The sequence below is a fragment of the Protopterus annectens genome, chromosome 5.part0 (genome assembly GCF_019279795.1).
Source record: "Protopterus annectens isolate FY-2018-M chromosome 5.part0, PAN1.0, whole genome shotgun sequence".
Lineage (NCBI taxonomy): Eukaryota > Metazoa > Chordata > Ceratodontiformes > Protopteridae > Protopterus > Protopterus annectens.
In genome coordinates, this window is record NC_056735.1 from 491,661,636 (window position 1) to 491,684,142 (window position 22,507).

At 40.4% G+C, this 22,507-nt stretch overlaps 1 protein-coding gene across 3 annotated transcripts in view; it reads right to left on the minus strand.

Moving 5' to 3' along the window:
• SRPX (sushi repeat containing protein X-linked) overlaps positions 1-22,507 on the minus strand; it is a 1,243,861-nt gene that overhangs the window by 8,710 nt on the left and 1,212,644 nt on the right. The gene's annotated exons all lie outside the window — the stretch shown is intronic.

Consider the following 22,507-nt stretch of genomic DNA (forward strand, 5'->3'; position numbering starts at 1 on the left):
CCTCTTGTGCACATAAAGTTTCCATGTAACTTTCACACTTTCCCAGAATGTCAACTTTAACTATCAGCTCAAAATGTATTTCTTCATGAAGAAAACAGAAAAAAATCTCAAGGCTTTACTTAGGCTTAATAATAAAACTTGACTACTTTGAGATCAACCTTTGTAAATGCAGTCACAGAATCTGGAAACATTTGAATGTGAGCAATTAGAAAATGAAAAAAAAAACAGCAAAAAAAGCATTTTTTTCCAGGGGTTGCAAACCACCATTGGCAACATACAGTATAGAAGAATATGACCCACACTCCTGCTACTTATACAAGTAAACTGTGAGACTGCTGCATCTCAGGGAACTCAGAGAAAGGGAGAACACCCTTGGATACTGAATTCTTAGTTGTATGATGAAAAGTCCAGTTTTCATACATATGCGATCACAAAAATAGTGCTAATCTCCAGTTTGTCACACAATGGCCTGGCATCACTTTAGTTATGCAGCAACTGAATCTGATATGGGGATTTACTTTATCAGAACTATCCCTTAAATGCATACAGGGTCCAATAAAGTCCATTTCCAGCTTTTTGTATTACGGTGAATGACTGCATTTTAGGCTGGGCTCTAGTGAAAAGGCATTAAAGACTATGTCACATATACAAGCACATACATTATACACAGTGCTAACAGAAGGCTATTTGATCTGTTTACACTGCCCAGTTTTTGCAGTGTAACTCAACAGGCAGCCTACAGCAGACATAAGTGGATAGCAGATGAAAAATTACAGCATATTGTTTAACTATGGTTACTGGTACATTATTTTATATTTATAGTGTTTTCCTAGTATGTCAGCAGTGCATATTTGGAACTTGTCTTCTTTCAGTATGCTCAGTTATCTATATTACTTGTTAACTGGAAACTCTTATCTTTCTTCATGTATATTATTAAATGGTTGCAGGCAGTTTTGATAGCACATATGTAATTTTATGAGGTGTATTTTTCTCACATGATCTCCTGCAAAAAGATTGTGTAAAGAATGACTAAATCTGGTTAAACATGGAATAAATAAACACACACAAGTACAGTTAAAGTACTTAATAATAAATGACAGACTGAAAGACATGTTTGAATATTTCAAGTATTTTAAAAGAATATGCACAGCCCAGAATGATGGCACCTTTGCTGAAAAAAGAATTGTTCAAAAACAATTAGACATGTGGATATATGTGGAGGTAACTCAAAGGTGATATTAGAACACATTTTTACAAAGAGATGGATATGAATGCAAGGAAGAGCCTTAAAGAACTGCTAGCACAGTTCAATCCAATGCAAGAACTGAAGTTCGCATGGGGCAGGTATAAAGCTATCTAATGCACAGCAGAAAAACAAAAAATAAATTAGTTTGTAATGCCAGCTTAGCCAATGAGTTGGATAATGCTCAGATTAGGTAGGGTATGTGTTTCTTATCTGTCAATCGTGCAAGTCACTGGCAACTGGTCAGGTCGTACTTGACGAGCCCACTCAGCAGATTAACATAGTAAAATAATAGGGAAGTGAAAGTGCTTTCAGTTTTTGAAGTGTTGTGACATATAGAAAAACAGAAATGTGTGTCTATCAGCACTTATGAGCATTCTACAATGATGGGATCAGCAGCACTCAGTGAGGTAAGGACACATATCATTGCAATACACCTCACCTCATTCAGATGTACTGCTTTTAATTCTACCTGAGCAGTGCTAGGCTATTATAACTGCTAAATTATGCATTATGAATACAACTTTTTAGAATTAGTCATCTGATGTTTATAATGCAGAAAATCCAAAGAGCAAAAATGAAGTGAACCAAACCACGGCAAAGGGCAGCAACATAAAAGTTTTTCTTTACTGTGAGCGCTTTTGCAGCTACAAAGATTGCTTCATCAGACATAATCACATCCCATCCCTCCATATTTAAAAAACAGTCACCCAATAAGGTAACAGAAATCAAGTGTTTACATTTCCAAACATGAAACCTTAAAATCTATTTTTTTTTTAAATATGCTCTTTGGATTTTGTCGGATTCTTCTTTGGGGTGAACCATTCATCCTATTCGCTCTGAGTGGTTACTTAATTTATAATGCAGAAAAGTTTAAAACTAGTCAAGTGAAGTCTGTAATGTAGTAATGTTTCTAAGCAGCCAATGAGAGCTTAAAATTGCTAGGGCACTTAATATATTATTGGCAAACTCCGAGTGCCTATATTCACCATGCAGCCATAGCTCACTGATTTACACATTAGCCAGGTTAGTCCCAGTAGTGCTGTACTGTATGTTATCTATATATTATGGCACTGTATACTGGCAAACTGTGGTACCACCACAGAAGGTCAGATGTAAGCAAAAGCTCACCATAGTACTGTTCAAGTTTATTTATTGTGGTATAGGTAGCTCAACAAGTAGGGCTAGCTCTTCATTTATACTGCTTTAAACTATCTGCTTTTCACAGAGGGAAGTGACTTTAGCCACTAGATGTTTCTGTATTGTTGGTCTCCTCATCCTGAGCATTTTAAGCCACAACAGCAGGCATTACAAACATGATAAAAAGGTGCAACAGAATAAGATGCTGTTATAAGTAATTTAGCATGCGGACTTACATATATAACAGTATATAAATAAAGCAAGCACATGCACTACTAACCCATGTGCAGTCAGAATAAGAAAAAAAAAAATTTTTATCATGAAATAAAGCTTACCGCCATCTATCAGTTTAGGTTGTCCAGCAAGCACATGAACACTCACATATGTTAGGTTTTACTACCTTATCTTCAAGATATCTACTGAAGTGCTGATAAGTGACTTTATTCCCCATTATGCTTTTCTCTTCAGTATATTGCATGGTTATATTTCTCTGCTGCCTGTTGACTGCTGTATTGCTACATAAATTCTATTGTGTGTACATCACTGGAAAGGCTTATTTCTCTATTTCTAGCTCAGCTACCTCCCTACTTACCTCTCTCCTTCTCATTCTGATGTCTGACGCTTTAACAGAGTAAGTCACTAGTGTATAGTCAAATTTAATCAAAGACTGGAATCCTACAGGCATTGTACAGGATGGGGCTAAATTGGTAAGGACAAGGTCTACAATGTTTTATCTGCTAGTGAGTTGGTTATTTAATTGTTTTGTATAATCATCATTTATTAACTCAGGAAATTTGGGGCAGGGAGGAGGAGAAGGGATGCAGGTGGAGCCCAGGGTATGATACGATGAAGAGTAGATAAGGTGACATCAAAGTATGTTGGAGTAGGTGGTCAGGGAAACAGAAGTCAGAAGGAAATAATTAGTTGCAAACAATGTGATGAAATCAAGGTGATTTGGAGGGAGCTTGTAAGGAAGGAGTGGGATAAAAAGACATATAGGGAAAGGAATATGAGTGAAATGGACAACAGGTTAAGGAGATGGTAAGACCACATTAAGTGAGTAGAAGTTATCATTCAAGAACATTTACAGATGATAACAGAGAAAATAAAAGAGATGATGCTAACGAAGGTTCAGGCAGAACTAGACAGAACAGTGGCATACGGCACCTTCAAGGAAAAGTAGAAATAAAAAATATGTTTGTGAAAAAAAAACCAAGGAAGGAAACTATGGGTGACTACAGTGAGGATGACTGAGAGGCATAGTGTGGGTAGGCGTGAAGAGATCAAGCAGGAGTTTGGGAACATTTATTAATGTGTATATCAAAGGAAAAAGTAAAAGGTATAGATTTAGAAAATGAATGCGATGAGTAGTAGATGTAAGGAATGGAAGGTATTAGATGGGAAAATTGTGCTATATGAGGTGGTACAGGCTATAAGATATTTAAAAAGAAGAAAAGCAGGGACCTCGAACTGGTGACCCATTGACGTTTACAAAACAGAGGTGATAAAAATCAAAGGACTGACAAAAGTATTTAATGATATTATGCCCAGAATGGATTTATCTTGAATGCGGGAATCTTCTTTAATAGTGTTATATAAGGAAAGGGGGGATGACCAGAGAAATTATAGACCCATCTCTTTGTGTAATTCAGATACAAACATTTCTGCAAGAATTTTGATAGTGATATTAGAAGGATGGATATTGAGAAGAGTGACAATGTGAGAGCATGTGAGGCTCGCTAAGAGCAGATAACTGAGACCATTGGAGAACACTGCTAAATTTTATGTGGTGGGAAATAAAATAGAGTGAGGGACTGTAAGTGTGGTACTAATAAATATTCAGAAAGCTTTTGGCAGTGTCAGTTCATATATCTTTGATGTACTCCCGTACAATGATGGAGATACTAGCTAGTTAAATGGAATGAAGGTGCTATAGAGAAGGCTGTGGGTAAAAGTGATAGAATCGATGGAATAATTAGGAGAGGTGAAAATGATAAGAGGGAGAAGATACAGTTGTGCTCTGTCACCTGGTTTATTGTTCATTGTAATAGTGGGGCTGATACAAAGATTAAAGGTAAGAGAGAGAAGAAGTAAAATACATTTATCTGCAGATGATTGTACAATTCTGTGAAAGAATGTGGAGCAGCCAGGAGGGGATGATGGAGAAAGATGGGCCTAGAGTGGGTGCATGAGGGAAGAAATACTTAGGAAAGGGGGTGTCTCAAACTGTGGAAGAGGCTAGAACTAAAAATTGGGAAGGCATAACAAAGAGCTTATGAGTTTTGTCAGACAGATGATCATGTACAATGTTTACTCAAATGGGAAGGGTAGAGGTAGTGAAATGTATGGTATTGCCACATAGGATCATAGGATCATAAAAGGTTGCTAGGCTATTGGCCCTGAGGCAATTATAAACCTAGCCAAGAGTTTAGCCCATGTTTAGACAAGTCAGCACTCTGTGCCCCTGTCGAGCAGGGACACTGATAGAATTCCAGGGGTGTATTTTGTGTTTCCCATCCAGTTATCCAAGTTACACTTAAAAAGGAGTAAAGAAGTACTCTGCTTGACATGAAGAGGGAGTGTATTCCATAGATGGGGGAGACTCTGGGACACAAATCTGTCCCACCAACTGTTGATGTCACAGACCAGGTTGAGGTCACGTGTGTCGGTTACTCGACCGGAGCTTGACTTGCGGATATCAAGCATTCCCATCAAGGCAGGACCCATGATCGCCTTGTATGCCAGACAGAGGTCACCTCTGAGGAGTCTGTATGAACCTGAGTAGAGGGATAGGGCTTTTAGCCTGACTGTGTATGGTAGATGTCAGATGCTCTGGATTCTCCTGGTGAGGAACCTCTGGGGTCTCTCCAGCTGCTGTATGTGCTTTGCGAGGTACATGTCAAAAGGGGCACTGTATTCAATAATAGGCCTTATAAGGGAAGAATACAGGGATGTTATGACTTCCTTGTCCCTGGATGAGATACCTTTACTTATGAGGTGGGCCATGTAGAAGGCTTTCCATACAATGGAAGCAACATGGTGAACAAAAGTCAGGTTGCTATCAATCTGGGTGCCCAAATCCCTCACAACTGATTTTGTGCTTAGGACGTTGTTATTAATGTGATAATTTGTGGGGATGTAATATATTTAGCTAGGAGTGTGCTCACAGGATAGAAAGGTGGCAGAGGTACAGAAATTTTGTGACAGGTTTGTTTGCAAGAGGAAAAGAGGTAGGTTTGATGAAGACAGGATAAAAGACAATCAGTAGGTGGGAGAATAGGGCGTGTCATATTTTACCAGATATGTAGCAGCAGAGAATATTGCACAAAGCATGACAGCAAATGAAAATAGATAAAATCGGTAATTTAGAAGAGGGGGTCGGTAAATAAGGAGGTTTATTTCATATTTAAGGAAAAGTAGGAATTAAATAATAAAGAAGTTTATGGGAAAAGTGATAGAAGGAGTAGAAGAAGAAAATTCAACAAGTAATTTAGTAAAACAAGGTGAAAAGGAAGAGGAGGAGATGGGCATTGTGCTACGTAACTGGGTGATAAGAGCTTATAAAGTCTACCGAAGATTTTAATAAGGGAAAATGGGTTGTGAACAGACTGGAATAAGGTGGGACTCCATTTTGGCATGGAATGGAAAATATTAGTGAAGTATATAGGGACAGTGAAGAGAGTAAAGGGGGCTTTAAGAAGATGACAATGAGGAGAAAAGGACAAGATGTAACGGAGGTGATAGGGTGGGAAGGCAAAGATTGTATGAGCGTAAAAGCTAATAAGTTAGGGCAGTATGAAGATTTACTATCGTATGTCCATCGGTCAACTGATCAAAATGTCGACCTGAAATGCCGAATATGGAGCATCAATAGAGCAGCCAAATCATAACTGAATACATCAACACCTGTAGTTTGATGTATTTGACATAGCAGAAGGTGACATCAGTCACCCATGCTATGCACCCTAGCATACCAGTACACTCTATGGTGAACAGTACATGTACCTAACTATTTTGCAGGAGAGCAAGCCTCCCTGTGCCCCCCACACCCCCTGCAAATTATATATACAACCTCCAAGATCACACTACAATGAAGAAATGGGTTAATTCCCTGTTCCTCACTGTACTGCGATCTCTGCTCAGAATGCCGAACTCAGATAATCGAAGTACACTACCCATTCGCTGTATTGTATTCAATGTTACCTGGATCAGCATTCTGCCTCTGGAAAACTTTGTTTCGAATACACAAGGCTTGATTGCCTGCCGTTTGTACATCCAAAAGTAAACCCAGTATGAAAGCTGATAACATAGTGCAAATACCCTGGAGGTAGCTAGGGTAATGATATGAAAAAATTAAGGATATATTGGGGGAAGGAAAAAGTGAGGATTAGTTGGTGGATGACTTTTGGGAAGAGGTATGGAAAGTAGCTAGAAGGGTATGTCAGTGTGATCCTGTATGAGTAGTGCATTTTAGGGTATTGCACAGGTAGTATAGGATGATGGATTATGGCGCAAATGGAACAACAGGTGAAGGATAATATAGGTGTTGAAGAAGTGTTGCAATAGGAGTTGACCAGCTGCATATGCAGTGGTACTGTCCCATAGTAAAGTGGGTGTGGGAGGGGATAGGAAGAGCTTGGACAAAGATGCACAAGAGAGATGTAGAGTTTAGTTGTTGGTTCCATTTGTTTGGGTAGAAGAGACAGGATGTATATAGGAAAGGAAGGCTTGAGTGGACATTCAAATTAACTGCAGGGGGATTAAAGAGGGATACAGCAAAGGACTGGTAGGAGAGAAAGAGAGTAAAGATTTTGGGCAGCAAAGTTAAAGAAATTGGGTGAAAAAAGCTACGGATAGATTTAAGAAGTACTAGAGTAAGTATAATGGTATATAAATGGAGGGGAGAAAAAAAGATCAAGGACATTAGATGGAAAAAAGTGTGAGGGGAAGTGACATAACTGGAATAAGTGCAGATTAAAAATGAAAGAAGGGACATGAGGTAAATAGAAGAGATTTCTATCATCAACAAATAGCTGCAAGAAGGAGGTAGCAGGCAGGAGAGTATAAATTCCAACCTTCGCTACTTCTTCATGGGGAAAAAACTGTTACACGTCCTTCATGAAGAAAAAACTGTTACAAGTCTTATTGCTGGGTGTGATACACTCATGGTCTGTTTAACTAAAGGCACAATAATGTGGCAATACTGTTACACTCGAGATTGTGCAAACACTACAGTATAGAAGTACTGGAGACATGAGCCACAAAGCATTATTGACAGCGATGACGTTTATATTACATGGGATTAACCACTACCAACAGTTCAATAAACAGATGCAAGAAAACCAGATATAGTACTGTTGTAAAAATGTCCAAAGTAGCATTGCTCACTGAAATTGCTACACCCACTGCTTATACTGTTTTATATACTGAGAGACACACAGTCTTAAAATACTAGACTATGCTAGCAGAAAAGAGAGGAATGGGGAAGAAAGATACCCGTGTAGTTGTAGGGGGGCAACAGGAAAAACAAAAGGATTTAGAACCGTACTTAAATATGCTGCCAATACATGAAACCTCATATGAATTACAGAAGGAGGCAATTCTGGGCTCACTGCAGGAGCTAACATCAAAGACTGAAGCAATACTGACTTCATGAACTTAGGAATGGGGTTAATTCCCATCAAGGTATGTAAAAAAAATTAAGTATTTGGAAAAATTAAACCCTGCAACAAATCGAAAAAGATAATGCGATTTTATATCAATTCATTATGATGTTTGAAAGAAACAGCTATGAGCTGTATGTTTGACTTGTCAAATAATTAAGAAAGATTTGAGGGTGCTATCATTAAAATGAACGTGGGATAGTAACAGCGGCAATTGTCTACATTTCTACACTATATCGTTGGCTACCAAATGTTCTACGTTAAACTGATACTCATTTGTGGGGACTCAGCTGTTTAATACTAATTTTTCAGCACAGTTATAGCAAAGCCTCTCTTTCTAAAATATAGATTATCCTGTAATCTCACTATTTTAAATTCACTGTACAGTCAGCATTTGCATACTGTAAAGACGCATTCAGCCTGTATAAGTTTTAGGTCAAATCACTGAAAACTGTCCATTTTATCTGGGAGTGATCAACAAATTACATTCTGACTAGAGTTTGTACATACCAGTTTCAGGAATCTAATAAAGCACTGCCTTATTATTGTTAAATTTGGTCACATGAATGTAATTATGAGGTAAATTTGCAAGGTTCTCTTTGGCAGAATGGCACAATGATTTTAGCAATACAGATTGTGAGGAAAACAAATGCCATGTCAGACTTTAGGGGATACAATGTTAAATGTGTTACAATATGACAAGCTTATGGCTATTAGTTCAAATACTTAAATGTATTACAGCACTTTTCGCTGTTCATGGTTTACTCTTGGTCAAAAAATGGAAACATTCATTCAATATGTGATACCAACTTTATTTCAATGCTGCAAAGAAGATAGAACCTAATGCAGTGGTCAAATTTTGTTAAGGCAAAGAAAGTAATCTTGAATAGCATATGAGCTGTATAAGGAAACATGCACACACACACACACACACACACACACACACACACACACACACACACACACACACACACACACACACACACACACACGGTAGTGGGAATTTTGGGGAATCACCAAGACCCCTACTGTACATTGTTGGGATATGGCAGATGTCAGAGCAATTAGTTTAAAAACACTCAGACACAGGGAGATCTCAGCAAACAGTGCAGAGAAGGTACCCTGTCAGGAACTGAGGAACAAAGAGCTAAGAGCCAGCAAGTAAAATCACTGTGTCAATGTCCTGCCATCATTCTCATGGGAAAGAAAGCAGTCTTGCAGTGCAAAATGTTAAGTATTACTGTGCATTTAATGGTGGATGTAAATGACTATGAACATAGATAAAGATGTGTGATTATTAAAAAAATGAAATTCCTTTTGCATGAACTGAAATGCAGGAATTATGCCTATAACTGTTAAACCATTGGGTATCATTATTCTAACTAGGTAATGCACACAGGAGTAAACAGTAAATGTAACAAGAAATGCAAGTTATGGTAAAAAATGTTTTACTCTAAAATGCCAAATTGCAATCAAGTGTGTGCTTCTAATAATTAGACAGTCCAAATTTTGAAATTACTGTATTTTCCCAGAAAAACTGAAAATCAGCGTTCCTGACTATGGATATTTTCTTTATTTTCAGGCTGCATGAAAAATTTTCTTTGCAAAAATAGTTAAGTTATGCCTTCTGGGTTTAAATGCACTCCTGTGTGTCCACAATGTAAGATGACATATGAATATATATATATATATATATATATATATATATATATATATATATATATATATATATATATATATATATATGGATCTAAGACTTTTGAACGAAAGTTCAAAAGCCCGAATCCATTACCACCAAACACACTTTAACGAAAGCGCTTTCATCGAAAAAGCGCTTTTATTAAAATATGTTAAAAAAACCCACAAAATCTACTTGAATGCAGGAGGGCAAGCCCCCCTGCACCCCCCGATATGGGGGCTGCACACTGCCACACCCGCCCTACTTTAATATTCTCACTCTGAGGTCACACTACAGTGGAGAAAAGTGAATTTTCCCTTACCGCACAGTGCTGCTTCGGTGAACAGCACTTTCGCGCAAGTATGCTCACCAAATACTTACAGTGAAAGATGCAGCTTGGCATCTGTGAACAGCATATATATATATATATCACCAAATATATATATTCATATATATATATATATACACATATACATATATATATATCTACATATATATATATATATATATATATATATATATATATATATATATATATATGTGTGTGTGTGTGTGTGTGTGTATATATATATATATATATATATGTGTGTGTATGTGTATATATATATATATATATATATATATATATATATATACGAATGTGAGATGGCTGGGAGAGGAAGGACAGATTGGAAGTAGTGGGTGATGGCTTCCACCTCCTGGCAGGGGTTAAAGGCTGACATCATGTCCATCCTTATTCTGCACCCCAAGAAGACAAGGTCTTAACTTGGTGTCATTTGGGATTTTTTTTGATTCACTGTGAAACCTAGGTCCTCCAAGATGCTGCACACTGTGTGTAAGTGATGGGATAGAGAGTGAGACTCCTGGTGCAAGATTAGCAGGTTGTCCAGGTAGGGGTAGATTTGTATGCCCTGCATTCTGAAATGGGTGATAACCAGGGCTAGACATTTTGTGAATACTCTTGGAGCTGTAAAGAGCCCAAATGGCAATGTAGAAAACTGAAAATGTAAAGAACCCACTGAAAAACATAGGAATTTCCTGTAGTTGGGGTGAATGGGGATGTGAAGGTAAGCATCTCTCAGATCCAGAGATGACATAAAGGCTTGGTGAGGGGTAAGAGGTAAGAGATGTTATAAGGTGAACATATTAAAGGTAGGCACCTTGAGATGTTGATTGAGAAGGGACAACTCCAGAATTGGTCTCCAAGGACCATCCTTTCTCGTGACTAGAAATATTCTGGATAAAATCCCATGGCTGTCTGATCCCGAGAGACATGTTCAATTGTGCCCTGAGATAGGAGCTAGTACAGAATTGGAGGAAAAAGGAGAAGCTGATTTAATGGAGGTTAAGGGGTCCCCTGGAAGGGGGGAACTACCCACCAAGTCATGAAGTAACCATTTTTTTATGACAGAAAGGACACAAGTCTCTGAAGTGATTTCCTGCCAGGAAGGTAGAGAAAGGGTTAGATGGAGGGACAGGGGCGTGGATCTGGGCAAAGAATTTGAGTCACAGTGGAGGAGCTCTGTCTGGGTTAGGCTGTCTCCAAAAGGAAGTAGGGGTTCAGGTGGTGGAGGGTCTAGGAGTGGTTTGCTTCCTAGGATGTCTCTGTCCTTTAGACTGGGCTGCAGTAGAGTGGGAGGACTGCCTCCTTACAAAACTGGTCTTTCGTGGGTAGTTCCTGTGGTATCTACAAATAGGCGAGATGAACAAATGTTTAAAATTTTGCAGCTCTTTGCCCTTTTCTTGGAGGAATTTAAGGAGGTCAGCTGAAGCGGTGCCAAAAAGGGCATTATTATTCAGTGGTGCATCAAGTAACTTGGCCTGTACATCCAAGGGTAGAGGCTGGAGTCTCAACCACGAATACCTACTGAGGACAGAGCCAGATGCTGCAGACTTGGATGATGCTTCTACAGTATCATAGCTGCACTTGATTGAATGCCTGGTCACCTGAGAGATAGTAGAGAGCAGGGCAGATAGATGAGACTTGGCAGGAGAATCTGCTACATCAGACATTAGAGCAGTAGTCTTAGACAATGAATCTAGGACAAATTTAGCCATGTGGATTTGATAATAGGTTCATAGGTTCATAGGTGTGTACTAAGCTAATGGCCCTGAATCCTTTACAAGCCTAGCCCATAGAAGTGCCCTGGCATCATGCTACCCAACGTTAGTTTCCAGTGCCTCCTATTAAGTAGAGCCACTGCAGTGATCCCTGGGGTGAACTTTCTATTTCCCATGCACTCATCAAGATTTCTCTTGAAGAAGGCCAGTGAGGTGCTCTGCTTGACATGTATGGGAAGTTTATTCCAGAGCATGGGCAGTCTCTGGGTTATGAACCTGTCCCTCCAGCATGTTCTGTTGATTGTGGTAATGAGGTTGAGGTCTCTGGAGTGTGTGGTGCGGAGGGATTTGGATTTCTTTAGATGTAGCATTTCTAAGAGAGCTGGGTCAGACATGGCTTTGTAAGTCAAGCAGAGATTGCCTCTAAATAGATGATAAGAGACAGAGAATACATGAAGTTTTTTTTTTTTGTTTAAGGCCTAGGATCCTCTTCGTGAGGTACTTTTGTGGCCTTTCCAGTGGCTGCATGTGTCTAGTGCGGTACATGAAAAATGGGGCATTATACTCTATGACTGGCCAAATGAGGAAAGAGTAGTGACAGATGATGACCTCTTTCTTCCAGGATACAAAACCTTTGGTAATCAGATGTGCCACATAGAAGGACTTTCTAACAGCAGTGGCAATGTGGTGGTAAAAGGAGAGGTTGCTGTCAACCTGTGTCCTCAGATCTCTTATAATGGCTTTAGTGTTCACTGGGCTCCCATTGATGTGGTAATTAGTCAGAACTGAGTTTTCCCAAAGGGGATGACAACGCATTTTTTGGCATTAACATTAAGGCCATGGTTTCGACACCAGTCATTGGTCTCAGTGAGGCCATGACTTGGGGAGTTAACAATTGTTCCCAGCTTGCAGTCATCTGTGAACTTGGTCAGTCAGAGTCCCTCCATGTTGGCCTGGACTTCTGAGAATTAGATGCCAAGCAGGAGAGGACCCAGGACCGATCCCTGTGGGTCTCCACTCATGACTGGGTGGCAATCTGAGTTGGAGTCCACTACTTTCACACTATGGGTTCTATCTGTGAGGCAATTTGTAGCCCACCTAGTGATATAGGGGTTGATGCCTAGTTTGGTGAGTTTATCAATAAATCCTGAGTAGGGGATGGTATCAAAGGCCTTGGCCAGATCGAGGTAGGTTGTATGAACTACCTTGCCCTCATCCACAGCTCTGATGACTGACTCAAAGAAGTCAACCAGGTTGAGGAGGCTTGATCTGCCTTTCACAAAACCAAATTGCATGGGATCTAGAGTTTGGAGAGTCCCTATATCCTTGATAATTAGGTTCATGATGATGTGCACCATAGCTTTACATATCAGACTCATCAGGCTAATGGGGATATAATTCCCAGGGTCTGTAGTTGCTCCCCCTTTATGGAAAGGGATGACTGTAGCAGTTCGCCATTCACTAGGGACAATGCCTGAGGTGAGGCTGTGATTGAACAGGGCACATAGATGTGGTGCCAGTTCAATCTGTAGTTCATGTAGAACAAATTCAGGGATATCGTCGGGTCCCATGGCAGATGTATTCTTGGCCTTGGACAATACAGTTTTAATCTGTGCTGCAGTAATGTGGGTGCTTGGCATTCCTCCAGTATTGTGATTGGTCCTTTATTTATTTATTTATTTATTTATTTTACATTTGTTGACCGGGCTAGTCTAGCTGGATACATGTCCATTTTCAGTAGAGGCCTGGGGAGAAAAGCTCCACAGATAAGAGAATACAGGATAGGATACATTTTACTATAGATATAGATACATACATATCACAGGAAAAGACATTGGTATAACATATTTTATGGGGGAGAGAGGGGTAAAGTTGCACTGAATCTGTCAGCCAGTATGTTAGCAGTATCTGTTGGCTCAGTATAGGAGGTACCAGTGCAGTAACTCAGAGCAAACCTGGGTATTGCTGTGGAGATTCTTGATATAACTATAGAAGCCGTTGTTTTTAGTGTCTGACGTAATTCTGCCTTCTTAGCTGGCTTTATTGGTTCTGATAAGGGATCTCAACTTTTTGTTGAGGCTAATAAGGGAGTTTTTCCATTCTTGGGATTTCACCTTTTTCTGCACCAGTTTCTTCCTTCTGTTGTAGAATTTATTAATGGCTGGGGACCACCAGATTGGCTTCCTTTTTTGGAGGAGAGCGTTTTGGTTTTGTTGGATATGGCTAGTTCCATGCATTTATGTACGTGTTTGTACGTATATGATTCGGCAGTCATGCATCTATTTTCCATTGACATGGGTGCAGTGAAGTTAGTCACCTCTGTTTTTGGGAGCCCAAAGTCAACTTTGGAGAAATTTTTCATGGTGGTTACCTTTTTGTGGGTTTGGGTTTAATGTTGATTTCCATGGTGATTAGTTTGTGGCCGGATCTAACCAGGGAGGAATCGACTATTGCAGTAGTGCAATGGTTGCTCATGTTAGCAATATCCAGGTCGAAGATGTTGCTTCCTCTAGTGGGGGTAAGAATGAGCTGGTCTAGGCCATTGAAATGATGAATTCCAGGAAGTGTTGGGCCAGTGTATTGGTGCATGAGTAGTTTTCCTAGTCATGGAGGGGTAGTTGAAGTCACCTAGTATGAGAGTGTTGTGTTGGACTCTAATCATTTCCAGGGTGCTTACGAACATGGAGTAAGAGTCTTGGGACATGGTTGGGGTCCTATAGTAGGCTATGACCTGAATCGCCATCTTAGCCAATGCTAGTTGTACCTGAATTATCTCAGCTGCATTATGCTGGGCTACTAGTCTGGAGGTGTGCATATCCTTTATGAATATGGAGACACCACTGCCTTTGGAGCTTCGGTCCATGTTCTGGGGCCGAAAGGTGTGGAATGAGTTATAGCCTGGTAGTGCAGTGGTGCTTTCTGCAGCTTTAAACCAGGTCTCCATTACAGCACAAATGTCGATGTTCTTCATTTTGAGGAGTGCTTTGAGCAAGTGCATCTTGAGATTTAGACTTCTAGCATTGAGCAGCATGACCCTCACACTGCATTTATTTATAGCTGTTATGGTAGTAATTTGGTCTTTGGAACATTGCCTAAAAAAGGTACTATAGGGGTGACAACAGCCTTAGCCAGTATCCAGAAACCCAGGGGTGACAGATGCAGGCCATCTCTGGCAAAGCATCAAGGTATGTCAATCATGTCCCTAGACACCACTCCCACTGCCCACCTCCTTCCACTCACATCACCACTCTAAGGACACTCCCACACTCCTCCTCCTCCCAATCACAATACTCAACAGTCACATCACCACTCCAGAGACCACTCCCACATCCAACCTCCCTCTAATCTCTGCATTCTATAGCCATTATATCCAATACCCACACCTAACAAACATCACACATAGCTACACTAATATTACATCATTACCATCTAGTCATACTCCACACAAATATTTTCACATCATTTATACTACTAACAACTCTCCTACTACTAAGTCACATTACCACTAATCACAATTTCCACTCCAGTGCTCTACCTCATGAGGCCACCTCTACTACTCATAGGTTCATAGGTAGGTACTAGGCTATCTGCCCGAAGGCATTTATAAGCCTAGACGGAATGTGTTGGCTTTCGCCACCCCCTTAGATTATTTCCCTGTGCCTCTGTCCAGCAGAGCCATTGAAGTGATCCCTGGGGTAAACATTCTGTTTCCCATCCACAAGTCAAGGTTTCTCTTGAAGAGTGTTAGCGAGGAGCTCTGCTTAATGTAGATTGGAATCTTGTTCCAGAGCATGGGAAGTCTCTGGGACAGGAATCTATCCCTCCAGCACGTCCTATTTATTGTTGTGGTGAGGTTTAGATCCCTGGAGTGTGTGGCTCAATGGGATATGATTTTCTTTAGGTGGAGCACGTCCATCAATTCTAGGTTGGACATGGCCTTGTATGTCAGGCAGAGATCACCTCTGAGTAGGCAGTATGCAAACGAGTGCAGCTGGAGTTTCTTCAGTCGAACTGCATAGGGCATCTGCTTGAGGCCAGTGATCCTCTTGGTGAGGTACTTCTGTGGTCTTTCCAGTTGTTGCAGGTGTCTTGTAAGGTACATTCCAAATGGGGCATTGTACTTTATGATGGGTCTGATGAGTGATGTGTAGAGGGGCCCAATGACCTCTTTCAATCTAGATGCAAACCCTTTTGTGATTAGGTGGGCCACATAGAAGGATTTTCTAACCACTTTGGCAATGTGATTATCAAAGGAGAGGTTACTATCTACTTGGGTCCCCAGATCCCTTATTACATCTTCTGTACTTAGGGGGCTACCACCTATGTGGTAGTTTGTGGGTACTTTGTTTTTTCCAAAAGGGATGACTATGCACTTTTTGGCATTTAGCTTGAGGCCATGGTTTTGACACCAGGTATCTGTCTCAGTGACACCCTTTTGGAGGATGTCTGTGTCAGCCGGAGAGTCAATTATAGCGGTGAGGTTTGCAGTCGTCTGCGAACTTGGTCAGCCATAGTCCTCCAGTGCTTGCCTGTACCCCTGAGAAGTATATGCTGAAAAGGAGAGGTCCTAGGACTGAGCCCTGGGGAATGCCACTTGCAACCGGTTTAGAGTCAGACCTAGCTCACGCAACTCTTACCATGTGGATTCTGTCCATGAGCCAGTTGGCAACCCATCTCGTGATGTAGGGGTTTATGTTCAGGCTGGTGAGCTTGTCTATAATACCTGAGTGGTGAATAGTGTCGAAGGCCTTTGCGAGGTCTAAGTATTTATTTATTTATTTTATTTTACATTTGTTAACCGGGGGTGTCTGACTGAGCCGAAAAGGCCCTTTTTCAGCAGAGGCCCGGGGAGAAAAGCTCCACAAAGAAAAATTACAGACACATTTAGTTATTTAGACATAATCAGTATACACACAAATTACAAGAGACATGTTTTTACAGTGGTATGCGGCATAAACAAACAATTACAGTGGAGAGAACAATCAAAAAAGATATTAATTTTAAAAATAAAGGTAAGTAATAGATTTGTGGTGTACAGCTGAACTTTGGAATGTAGGTAGAATACATACATAGTACACAGGTACAGTACATACATTGTAGATTAGCCAGTGTTTGTGAGTAAGATTGAAAAACTATTATAAATTGCTCTAGATTTAGTATGCATATGTTATCCGCTTTCACTAGCCTGGGGAGCAATCATGGCACTGCCAACTTTGCTTAAGATGTTGCCTGATGAGGTCTTTAAAGGAGGCTTTGGATGATGTGTTTTGAATGCTAGTAGGGACAGAGTTCCATTTTTTAGCCACCGAACTACTATATAGTGCATCTCCAAAGTTATTGTAGCTGTTGGTGACTTCTAGTAGTAGTTTGCTTGATGATCTAAGAGGCCTTTTGGCTGAGTGACGTTGTACTAGGTTTTTGAGGGCAGAACACTTATTGGGGAGGTAATAGATAGAATGACAGAGGCAGAGCTGATTGTAGGTTAGGAGGTTGGGCAGTTCAAGCCAGTGGAGCTGTCTCAAAGCAGTACAGTGATGAGGTCTATATGAGCAATTTGCAGCAAAACGGGCAATTCTGTTATAGCAAGCTTCCATTTTGCTTAGTTCAGTTTTGTTGAGATTAGTCAGAATGGGAGATGCATAGAGTAGGGTGGATAGAAGTTGGGAGCGAGCAATGGCTGATCTTGTGTTGTTGGTAAGAAATGGTTTGATACGGTAGAGTGACCCCAGTTTGGCATGTACTTTTTTAATAGTTAAGTTCAGATGACTATCAAATTTTAGGTGGGAGTCTATGGTTATTCCCAATAGCTTAGCCTGTGCCCATACCTCCCAACCGTCCCGAATTATCCGTTTTTTGCCGAGTTTTGGGGTCAAAAAATGGGGGCCCCATTCCAGTGGCACCTTTCATTCCCCCGATCCCAGCTTTTTTTTTTTTTTTTTTTTTCCTGCATGTGTGTGGATCACTCACCGCGCATGCGACATCAACAGCTCATCAAACCATCGAAATTCAGCATTACATTGTGCATGCATTGCCAGTGTGTTTTTGAATGCGTGCGGGGAATTAAAATAACGACTTTTTCCTAAATGGATCTGCTGCCTGCGAAGGACACACACTTTATAAATGGGTTATTATTGAGGGCTCGCCGGGAGTGGAACGGACAAGTTCAGGTAAGGTGCGTGTGTGTGTGTGTGTGTGTGTGTGTGTGTGTGTGTGTGTGTGTGTGTGATGAGTCAACATGAGCCATGTTTGATGTTACCAACAAAAAGATGGGGTCGGTGGGAGGGAATTAAGCTGCAACAACAACAAAAAATAAAATAAAGAAGGAGGCAGTGAGACAGAGAAGTTCTAGTAAAGCATTTTTCTTTCTTTCTTTCTGAGAAGTGGAAGATTGTGTGTGACTGTGTAATGACAGTTGATGGAAAGGAAGGAAAAAAGGGCTTCCTGTCTTGCTGAGTCTTCAGTCAAAAGTTTTAAACAAGAAGGAAATGTTATCTAGTTAGTGCAAACAAAACCTGCATTATTTGATTTTTAATGTAGCTGCACATACTAACAATGCAAAATAACATTCATGGAAAAAATTAAAATACTTTTTCCACTAACAGAAATGTAGTATACTCTTGATGTTCACTTGACAGCAGATGTTGTAGGGTATCCTTACTGTACTGTATTCTATATGGAGATCGCTGACACAAGATGCTGAGGTTGTAAGGGTACGAACAGTAGTATGAACCTCATGTGTTAAACATACTTGTCAAATTATTATACGTCTTACCTGCTTTACCAGTGTTAGTTCATCTCTCATCAGTTTTGTTCCAGACATAAAGTTGTAAGGGAAGAGCTGAGTGAGGGAAGTGAAGGAGCATTCTGGATTTGGTGAGAGAAAGGGAGAGGGAAGAAAAAGAACACATGTATGTTTCTTGTTTGTGTGCAGGGCCAATGATTTGAAAACAGCATGTATTTTCTTTGAATGTGGCAGATGTTTGTTAGTGTTTGTGCATTATTGTGCTGCAAATGTAAAAATAAAAATAAATAATCATTGTAGAAAATAGTTGTATGTATATACATTAGTGTTTATGGCAAATAAAAATAAGCCAGTAAGTTGGTATCCCACAATTCCATTGTGGTGGGTGGTTAATAATTATATGCATGCAAGATGTTAATCAGCGTACAGATTTGATTTGTATTTTTTTTGGCCTTGTCCAGATCCCACAATTCCATTGGGTGGGGGAAATTAATAATCATGTGCAAATTAGATGTTAAATCAAAGCGTACATTTTTGTACCTATTTTGGGCCGGCCCTTGATTTTGATGTTTCCAGGTTGAGAGGTATGCTTGTGCCACTGGAGCAATTGGAGTAGCATTTGTGGAGTAGATAGTGAATTGACTGTTAGTGTTTTTGTTAGAACTGGTTATAATCATAAGCTGAGTTTTCTTTGGATTGAGGATAAGTTGGGCTTTGGTAAGGTAGTTTTCAGCGTCAGAGAATGCTAGTTGAGTTGTTTGCAGGAGGGTGGGAATGTTTTGTGCAGCACAGATTAAGGTAGTGTCATCTGCATACTGAATTATAGATGCATGCTGTGTGGAGGTGTGGAGGTCATTTGTGAAGACTGTGAATAGTAGTGGTCCTAAGATAGAACCCTGTGGGACTCCTATAGTTATGGGCAGCTGAGGAGAGAGAGAATTTTCCCATTTCACAGCTTGGTACCTGTCAGTTAAGTAGCTTTGGAACCAGGTAAGAGTGGAATTAGATAGATGATATTGGTTTAGTTTGTTTAGCAGGATTTGGTGTGAGACTGTGTCAAATGCTTTGGACATATCCAAAAAAGAGTTGACACTTGCAGGCCTTCATTTCTGAGACAGTTTACTGTGTCTGTGAAGCAGAGGAGAGCTGTAGTGGTACTATGGGCAGGTCTGAAACCATGCTGAGTAGGTGACAGGATGTTGCAGTCTAGGAGATAGTTTAGCATCTGGGTATGGATGCATTTTTCTAGGATTTTGGCCAGGGGGGAGAGTAAAGCAATGGATCTGTAGTTATTAAGTTCAGTGGAGGTCCCACCTTTATGTATGGGTGTAACATAGGATATTTTCCAGAGTTTGGGCACATAGTTTTCAACAATTGATCTGTTTATGAGAGTGGAGACTGGGATAGCAATAGCATCTGCTGTAAGTTTCAAGAAATAGCTGGGGAGTAGGTCGGCTGCTGTTGATGAGGTTTTTAGTTTGGAGAGCATGCTTTTGATTGAAGTGGTGGAAACCGTTTTGAGGGTAAAGCTTGTATTAGTGTTATTTGTGTTGGGGGATAGTGAGGAAGGAACTGTCCTGTGATACTAAGGATAGAATTGAGTTCACTAAGTGGGAGTTGAATTGTATTTGGATGGGAACTTTAGTGTCAGGGTGGTTGGTTTGGGGTCACCCTTTTGGGTGGGTTTTAGTAGCTGGTTTACATTTTGCCAAAATTTTTAAGGGTTGTGTTGGTATTTAGTTTGTAATGTTGTATAGTAGGATTTTTGTCCAGCCTAATGCATTTTTTGCAGTTGCAGTTCTTGGTACTTAGTTAGGCTTTGTGTTTCTTTGTTTTTTTGATAGTAAAGCCAGGCAGTGTCTCTGGACTTGAGGATTTGTTTGGTTTCTTTACTGAGCCAGGGGTTTGTAGAGGTTCTAACCTTGATTTTGCGCAATGGAGCGACAGTGTCTAGGTGTTGTAGAAATGTTTTGTTGAAATATGCTACAGCCTGGTCAAGTGGGAGGGTTTTTAGGGGGGTCCAGTTACAGTTACACAGTAAAGTGTTGAGGACCTCAGGAGAGATTTATTTGTGTTTCTAGTGGATATATAGTTAGTGGTTTTGCATATGCTTGTTCTACTACGTATAAAGTATATTATGTTGTGGTCACTTAAGGTGTTTGGGAGACTGCCTGTGTGAGGGTACAATGTGGGGTTGCTAGTTAGGACCCAGTCAAGGATGGATTCCCTTTTAGATTTTTTATCACACCTAGTTGGAATTTGGACTAGCTGCTGGTAGCCATGGAGATTTATTAGATTACTTGGTGGTTCTGATATACAGGTGAACCAATCTAGGTTAAAGTCCCCCAGAATAAGGGTTTCTTGTGAGTATGTGGAAGAACACCAGGATAAGAAGACTTCAAGGCTAGCAGGTGTATTACCAGGTGAAATATAGATCACAATTGTGGTGATGACCTTTTTAGGGTGAAGTTGAAGTTGTGAGATAAGTATGTCCCAATTATTGGGGAGGGTAGGAGTTTGGTAATTGACGGACAGTTGTTGGACTTATAGAGTAAGGCAGTTCCACCCCCTTTACGAAGTGGTCTGTCTTGTCTAATGATATTGTAGCCAGTAGGGAGAACTTCTGAGTTAGCTATGTTTTTATTTAGCCAGGTTTCTGTTAAAGCAACTATGTCTGGGGAGTAGTGTGCTATTGTGGCCTGGAGTTCAGGTATTTTATTTTTGATACTTCTACTATTAATATTTAGCATTAAAAGATGGTTGGTTTTGCTGCTGTTGTTGATTTGCCCAGGGATGAAGAAAGTGGGGTGTTATGTTCTGACATTTGTGTTTGAGCAGTTTGTGTTGGACAGGATGGATTTGGGCCTGGGTTGGGGTGGATATCCCCACTTATGGTGAGCCTGGAGTTAAAATGGTTATACAGATGTTGGAGTTTGGTGAGGAGTGTGAGAAAGTATTGTGTTTTTTTGGAGTAGGAATGAGAGCATATGTGTTTAGTTCTGAATTGGTCCGTTATGTAGTTCTTGAATAAGTGTGGGCAGATATTATTATAATGTGTGGTGTCTGTGTATGAGAGTGCATAATGCAGTGTTGTGCTACTAAGTTTAGGGATATTGCTAGAGTGATAACTTGTGGTGTTGTAAAGAATTATGAGAAGACAGACTAGATTTAGTTGTGTGATAGTCATGGTTATAAAGTTTATGTTGTTTCTAGGTGGGGGTCTGAATAGGAATTATAGGGTTGCACTATATGTGGATGGGGAAGTAGTGTGGGTGATGCAAAAATGCCTAGTGGGAATGAGAGTGATTGGGAGTATTTTGTGTGGAGCAAGTTGGTGTGGTTTAATGTGATATGACTTGAGGAGCTGTGATTGGTGGAGGTGATGTGAGGGTGAGCTGTGGGTGTGGCTATGATTACTATAAATGTAGAGGTAGTGGGGGCGGGAGGGAATAGGGGGCAGGGCAGGGGAGCGGAGAGAGCCCAAGTGTTAGCGAGGGCGAACGGAGCGGGGCAGAGCCAGAGCCAACAAAGGTAATGGTTTACCGGCTAGCAGAATGTAATTGCTGGAAGCACTTGTGTCCTGGTGGGAGACTAGAAATTTAAAGATGGCTCCATGCTCAGCAGGATTCTAATATAGACTTTGTATTGGGGGAGGGAGATAGCACAAGGGGTGTAAACCAGGTGGAATGCAAAGAAACCAGAGAGGCAATCAGTGGAAATCAGTGAAGGCCTCAGAGAGGGTAAGTAATAATTCAAACTACCTGTAAAGTGAAGGAGAGAAGAGACAGCAAAGTTTATTATGGTTGGGAGCGTGTCTTTACATTGACTTGCTGATTAGTAACCAGTTTGTGCACAGATTAGAGTAGGGAGATACATTAGCAATGATAGAGATGCAAATAAGCAGGTAATCCTCCAAGTGATACAAACTAAGGCAGAAAGAACTGAGAGGGCTGCTTGATGGTTAATTTAATTTAGTCACA